Source organism: Haplochromis burtoni, unplaced genomic scaffold (assembly GCF_018398535.1).
Source record: "Haplochromis burtoni strain Fernald_Lab_line unplaced genomic scaffold, NCSU_Asbu1 Contig_84, whole genome shotgun sequence".
NCBI classification, from domain to species: domain Eukaryota; kingdom Metazoa; phylum Chordata; class Actinopteri; order Cichliformes; family Cichlidae; genus Haplochromis; species Haplochromis burtoni.
In genome coordinates, this window is record NW_024582445.1 from 1,548,657 (window position 1) to 1,556,898 (window position 8,242).

Consider the following 8,242-nt stretch of genomic DNA (forward strand, 5'->3'; position numbering starts at 1 on the left):
CTCACCTGTTTCTGTTCCAAACGTCAACCTGATGGATTCAAAACACAAGCTTAAAATTAAAGTTGTGTTCTTTGTCAGCATCACTTCATGTTTTCAGCATTTTTAGCTGAGGTTGACTCACTATCGTGTCATTTTCAGTGTCCAGAAATAGCATCAACAGCTAAGTTTGGCTGGACAGTATAGCACAGAGGGTAATGTTTAGCCTGGAGGCTCTGGGAGACCAGACAAGAATTCTGAGGAGCTTGACTGCTGAGTTCACCATGGGACATACTGAGAGAAGAAAATAAACTATTACAGCCTCAAAAAGTATTGTGTGTGTGTGTGTGTGTGTGTGTGTGTGTGTGTGTGTGTGTGTGTGTGTGTGTGTGTGTGTGTGTGTGTGTGTGTGAGAATACTATGTTTACATGTCTTTGTGGGGACCAAAATTTGGAAGTTTACTTTACTTGTGGGGACCAATAGCCCTTATGGGGACAAAATCCCTGTCTCCACGAGTTTGAAGGCATTTTTGAGATTCAAATTATGATTTAAGTGTCAGGATTACAGTTGGTTGAGTTAGGCATTAATTTTTTATGGTTAGGGTAAGCAGGGTCTCCACAAAAACATGAAAACACGACTCTGTGTGTGTGTGTGTGTGTGTGTGTGTACGTGCGCATTTAACAGAGAGCGAGAGAGAGAGAAATGATGCATGCAAGTGTCTACCGGGAGCAATAAACACAGCTTGAAGCCCCGTTTCGGTTTGGGTTTTTATAACAGCAAAAAATTCATCAAAATAGAACAGAAAAATTTACTTATTTGCCAGCACATCACACACTTTGTGGATAGAAACATGTTTGTAAAAGGAAGCAGTTTAGCACTTTTTGTTCTCATATAAAATCAGCTAAATGTGTACATCAAAAACCGATCTAAATGATCGTACCTTACACAGTTTCCATGTAAATGAACCTTTGCTTTCCCAGGACATTCTGGCTTTTTCCATCTGCTGTCTGGATCTCTGCTGCTGCTTCTGATGAACCGGGTGTTTGAAATAAAACTCTCTAAACCTGCAGCTCAGAGATGGAGGATTGAGATTGGTAAGAGCTTAATAAATAACAGCCAAGCCCATTTAGAACCCATTTTAAAGTAAAGGGGATAGCTCACAATTTATCCCAATTCAGGAGATCCTTTGAAGGTGTGATCCACCAAGCCTTTGTACAACTACGTTGTTAAATGCAGTTGTCTAGATTACAGAGCACTTTCTGTTTGCATCACCAGCTGTTTACGCCTGTGCACTGCAGGGCAACTGGGACACAGCAGAAGATGTTTTGGGCCATGACCAGATGGAGTATGATCATTTGCTCTAGAGTCTCTACAGTTTTTGGAAAACCACGGGTGCTGTGTCTATCCAGTCATCAGCACACAGTTCAATGCTGGCCTCCACAGTAGTATAGGAGTGCATAACCGCTAGTGGCATGAGAAACTTCCTTCCTTCTGTGAAATCATGATTAATGATAAACAATATATGCAGGGTCCTCCTGAGTAACAGATATTTGTCTTTAGAAGGGGCTGTGCCTATTTCTAAAACATATTGCCTAAACCACATCCAGCTTCTCTTTCAGCAGTTTTTATTTAAATGCAGGACTTCAGTGATTCATGAGTCATTGCATTCATTCTTTGCTTTGAGCATCCAAACTTCTTTGGAAACTGTGTTTTTTATTTTGCAGCTTGACTGTTATTACAATTGATGAATGCCAAAGCATACGATTTTTTTTCTTGGTTTGTGATCTAACTGTATTTGAAGGTGGAGCACTGATGTTTTGAAAGTTACACAGCAATAGCTTCTGCTCTGTAACGGAAATTTCAGTGGGCTTACGCGTGCTCACTAACTGGATGGAAGAATAGCCACTTAGTGATCTCAAATTGATGATTACAATATAAAACTGATTGCATCCATATCAAGCATAAGAAAGGGCACAAGGTTAAAGTGTTCCCAGAGCTGTAATGACTACTTTGGTATCTTAAATTAAGTAACACAGGAAGAGATGTTATCAGTGTAATATTCGGGCCTCTGAAACTTTTTCTTTATCCGTGTTATTTCAGTGTACTTCACACAGAGCACTCTGCGTCACTTTAAGGAAAAAAAAATTATAGAGGCTCGCTGCCATATTTTTAAAATACATTCATTTTCTCAGGGGAAATGATAGCCTGTCAGGACCTCGAGCTGCCTGCTGCCTTTAAAAACAATGTGCAAAAGGAAGCCCAGGCCTGAAAAAAATGGGCCTTAATGTTCTCAGTCAAAAGAGGGTTTTTTTGTACACCCTGGGTCTGCATAAATGAAATCTATTCTGTTAAATTATCAATTTCTTAATTTTAGAAACATTGTATTCATTTTTTTCTGTGATAGATAAATAAATTAAACACATTGCAAACTTTCTGATGACTCATATGCGATAAAACGATGCGAAAAAGCCAAAACAGAGCAAGAAGCAGCAGCTCCAAACATGGATATAGTGTGTGCAGATGACAGACCTCTGTAGACCTAAGCCCCAGTTCTTATGCGCTGCTTCTATTACAGTTTCACACAAAAATATGTAGCTGCAAAGCAAAACAGCAGCCAAAAATTTCCCATGTGGACTAGGATGTAGCCACAGATTGGTCCAGACATGTTTCCTCTCTATGGGTGCCTGGCACCACTTGGGAAATCTTGGTTTGGTTTTAGTAAGTGGTACTCCACCCATGCCTCATTGGGGCTGAAGACACAACCGCAAGAATTACACCCTATATGAATGTCTGTCACCCTGTTTCCACTATAAGAACCGCTGTGCACCAACTTTACCCGAACCGACCAAGAATAGACCAGGATACTCGGTGAAGCATCGCCCTGGGAAGCCACCAGTAATGACCACCTCTGGCTCTATTTGGCTTTCTGTGGGATGGCTTGGAGACAAAGAGTCAGTTGAAAAAAATAGGATCTGTGTGGGTTGCTTGTCTTCCTGTTTTCTTTTTCTCGATCAACATAGTGGGTATTTTTAGATAACAGTAGGCGTGTTTAAAATAAAAGCTTCACAATGAATCAAAGTATTGACACATGCATCTTTTTATGCATACTTTCAGTTATTGACAGTTGTTTAAAATTCTTGCAGTTTTTCTGTATAATCAGTCAAGAATTTGTTTTTTTCTTCTTCTAATTAACACCTTTTATTATTAACTAGCAATGTAGCTGCTTATAGACTCATTTTCAAAGGTCTGCCCTTCTGATCAGATCTTATACTGTGTGGGAAATTTAGGCTCATACCTAGAACATCTGGGTAGGGATGGAAAAGGATAGTATTATTTTATGTTTTTCCAAAATAGTATCTTTGGCAACAGTGGGAAGGAAAAACTCCTTTTTAATAGGAAGAAACCTCTAACAGAACCAGGCTCAGGGAGGGGGCGGCCATCTGCTGCGACCAGTTTGGGTGAGAGAAGAAATATACTTAGTGTTTCTCTCCAACCTGTGATAATTTAAACTAAAAATAAAATCCTTCTTCATGAAAAAACACTTAGCTGAGTAGAAGTGGCGTGCACTCTTGACTAAGAGAGTGCTTCATCCTGTGCTTTGATGTCAGTCCTGCTGATGGACTTGCAGAGATTACACCGAGCTCTGAAGTTTGACTCTTTGATTGGAGAAAATATTTACAGCACACGCAAAGAGACGGAGACGAGCATTGACCGCCCACACCAGAGTTCACTACTGAAGGGACAGTGAGAGGAAATACAGGGTACTGTTTGCCATCATCAGATACAGGACGAAGGAGTGGGATGCACTTGAGAGGAAGAAGAGGAGGATGTGAGAGTCAGAGTTTATTCAGCATTTTGACGAATCTGGTTTCTTTACTGGAATAATGTTGAACATGAAACCTTCTGGTTTCTGAACATACTGCTGATGGGCTTTACTTTCCACAGCACTGTCATATGTCAAGAAAAATCCCTGATGCCAAAACCTAATATCAGATATAGTTGTCTGGTTTTACTATGCTGAATACGCTCAGTGGCCTTCTATAGTGATGTTTAGTTGAAAAGACGTGTGGTATGTTTAGGTGCTGAAAGCAGCAGACAAGGCAGAAACTGACAGTACTTAAAGACTTCAGCTCCTCTGTGCTCTGGTTAACAGCTATCCAGTTATTCATGAGCCACAAATGTTAAGAAACTTTAAGTTCAGTCAGCACAGAATATACTTACAGAAATAAACAAAACCTTAAAAAGACAAAATAAAAAAGCCCTACACACAAAAAGCCATGATCATTATGATGGTGAATAGTACATATAAGTAAGAACACTTTAAATATAAAACAAATGCCAAGTTTTGAGTATCCCAGAGCACACTATAGAGGTAACCTTCTTTTCCTAATATGGTCTTTATGTCTGTTAAAACTGAAACATCACCCTGAACTCTTGAGCATATGCAGAAAAGTCCAGTATGAGATTTAACGACGTGTCTCTACTGTTTACATCTCTGGATCTGAGGGAGTCTGTGGTATGAGGCCAAACGTCATTAGACAAGGAAAGGTGCAGACAGACAGCTGAGTTCTCTGAGCTGTTCATTTAACATCAGCAGAGCTCCTGGAGTTCTGGCTGCGCTGAGTGAAGACAGCTGCAGGAGTCATAATCACCATCAACCGTTTCCCAAGCTAATACCACCTCTGCTCACCACCGATCATCGTTTTGAGGATTGCGCTCATTCACATTTTGTTGAGTTTTTTTGGCTCTGTTTTTGGACAGCAGGTACAGTTTTCCCTTGCAAAATGATCCCAGAGGCCAGGACCCAGTTCCGTCATACATACAACATGTGGCTTTTACATCAAACAAAGCAACATCTTTCCTGGGTTCATCTCAAGCCGACTGTTAATCTCATTTGATTGAGTTTTGTTTATTTAAAATACCTTATCTCAAGAGGCTTCATCACACAGAGAAGAATCCCATCGCACTTAATAGTACATTTATCAAATTACATGATCAAATGTTGCTCTCTGGCATGAAATCATGCTCCACAGGGAGTAACACATGAAGATTTTTCAATCATGACAACATTATGAACTGCTTAATAAAATATTTTTATAGCCACCTAGTAAGACAAAGAGGAAGGCATTTCAATATGAGGTACAAAGTTTATATTTCATAATATTATGCACATCATTTCACATTTTCAACTATAATTTGTAACTGCTGCTGTAAGTATTGAAAATTAAATAGAATAGCGGTAAAGAAAAATGTGATTGTATGAAAGTTTTGCTTTTGGCAACTAAAACTTGTATGAAAAACACATTAGGTAAACAGATCTTTTGGGAAACATTCCCCTTGAGCTTGATTAATGTCAGACACAACTTCACAAACAGGTGGCAGCAATAAGACGCCGAATTAATTAACTAAAAAAGATCCATCTGGTGGCATAAACAACCACAAGATCAGGAGAAAATTAAAAAAGAGCACGTCTGCTTACAGAAACTTTAGCGAGTCCTTTTTTTTGTAGTTTATTCTAAAGTACTGAAGTGGTCGTATAATCTTGCCAATTTGAATAAAAACAAAAGGCAATCGCTGAAATTAAAACAGGACTTTGTACTAAGGGTATAAATTTTCCAGCTCCGGGGAATTTTAATTAATGGGATTTATATCATTTCAAATGGTGTTTTCCAAAATAGCACACTTATGTGTTTCCAGCTTTCCATAAATCTTTTCAGTGGTAATTTTAGGATATCTCAAACACATTAAGTATTGTTTTCTTGAAACTCAGTCCTAAAATCTTTCTCCAATTTCCTGATTTTGCTTTTGGTTGTAGCATCAGATGTTTTTTCTTGACTCAGACTATGTTTTATTGACGCCATCTGTGTGTGGCCTAAAGAAAGGCTCCAGTAATAAAACAAAAAGAAAACAATGTTCCCATATTATTTTGAAAAACCTTTCTGCACTACACCTAAAGAAAAAAAAAAAAATCCTAAAGCCACCAACGCATTTTGCTTTAAAAAAAATAAAATAAATAAATTATAAATTAAAAAAATAAAAAAAATAAAAATTGTAGACTACTAATCCAAAGGAACACATGGTAATTTTTATTTAGTCTATTTAGTTTATTTCAAGGCAAATTAAAGAAAAGAACATCCATTCATATTACTGTAGCTCTTTCCAAAAATACACAGTATTCATGAGTCAAACTTGTGCCTGTTAAAGACCATTACAGTATGAACAGTGCACACACGCCTCCTTGTTCGCCTCGCGGTGTGCTGTTCTCATGGTGTTGACAGGGGACACAAGGGCTCCCTTTGACAGAGCTGCCCTCCTCCCCTCCCCGGACCAGATGTTCAGAGTTAGCGGGCAGTTTGAAAATGACACTCATTCTTGAGCCACGTTGGATTTCCCATTCATCTGCTGATGGACGGGTTCAGGAGGTGAAGACAGGCAAAAGTAATTCAATGAAATGTGCTACCTTAGTAGTAAAGCTTTTTCTTAGAAAATATATAAATGTTACCTGAAATAACGGAGTGAACAAAAAAAATGAACAAGAGCGTCTCCACCCACAGCTGGCCCGGCTCTTCTCTTGAGTTTTTATGTCGAGCATTCTCAACTCTGAATAAACCCATGTGTAGGCTAAATGTGCGAGGAACGTCAAACACATGCACTCAAAAGAGTAATTTAAAGAATATCTCAAGATGCCGTCCTGAAAGAGATGAGAAGCAGAGGTGTTTCTCTCTGAGAACTGGACAAGGTCATGGAGAGAAACAGAGAGGCTGTAAACAACCTTCTGACCACATGCACACTGATAGGTTTCAGATGATTGTGAGTAAGAGGGGTTATGCCCCGGGTGTGTGTGAAGCTTTAGAAATACCTTGTGGTACGATTCATACCCACATTACATACCAGACTGATGAGAGCCCATGAAAGGGGAAAAAAAAAAAAAAAAAAGTAACAATAGTGATCAAAAAAACAATACATTTAGGGGAATGAGCCCTCTAGAAAGCTGAGGCATGATTAGGTGCAGGAACAGCAGGGAGTTACTGTCATCCCTCCCAAAGCTCCGAAACACAACACATCTCAACCTCTCAAAAAACCTAAGGCGCTTGTTGTTTTAGAACCTAAAAAAGACATTTGCATACTTGCAAATGCATTTTAAATTTAGGTGGTGTTAGCAAGTGTGCAGTGTCCAGCTCCAACACTTAACACAGGTATAAAAATGATAGCAGTGAATCCCCTGGTCTTAGTCTTTTTCCAAAAAATGTATTGCTTTGTGAGAACTCAAAAGCAGTCAAATGAAATAAAGGTCTGGTCTCAGCTCTAACTGTACTTAAGTCTGTATGGGAATCATTTTTGGAGTTTTGTAGATGTGTCACAAAAAAAAAAAAAAAAAAAAAAGTGGTTTATTACCAGAAAACTATTTTATTTGTTAGCATTATTAGATTCTGTCTATTCTGTTCTCTGTTGGCAGTACTGTACCATGTGTACAGCACCACAACAAAGTCTCTTCCTGCTGGCACCAGTTTTATAGCATCGTCTAAGCCCGTCTGTGACGGAATTAAGTTGATTCTTTAATGTGGGACGAATATGAGTACAAGTGGTTTTGTTACCTCGTTTGTTTTATCGTCATATGAGAGTGGAACATTAACAGTGCTTTCTAGGTTCAGCAGAACATGGGAACTTGTTTTAAACTGTGTAGCTTACAGTAGTACAACATATGTCCAAAATAAATGAAGACAAGAAAAAAAAAGAAATTTGTTTTTAGATATTTAAAAAAGGAAGGTATTTGCTTTTGTTGCTACAGTGGCTATTAGTACTATGATTATGTCAGAAGTTTTGCTTATCATGCATTTTAAGAACGAACAAGACTAAAGACAAACTTAACAATTAAAGTAAAACCTATTCCAGCTGTTTTCACTCCTCATATGGGTACCATGTACATATTTTGTTTTGAGGCCAGTTTTTTGCTTTTCTCCCCTAAAATGAACTTTGTTAACAATACTGGTCTCTTCAGATCCTGGATTTTACTTTTACAGTATTAGGAGCTAGGGATCAATACTGGATTGCTGTTTAGTCAAAAATGAACTTGTATTCATATTTAAAACAAATCTAAAGCACAGATACACCAATCAGGCATAACATTACTACGTGCCTAAAATTGTGCTGGTCCCCTCTTTTGCTGCCAAAACAGTCCTGACCCACTGAGGCAAGCACTCCACTAGACCCCTGAAGGTGTGCTGTGGTATCCGGTGCCAAGATGTTAGCAAAAGATCCTTTAAGT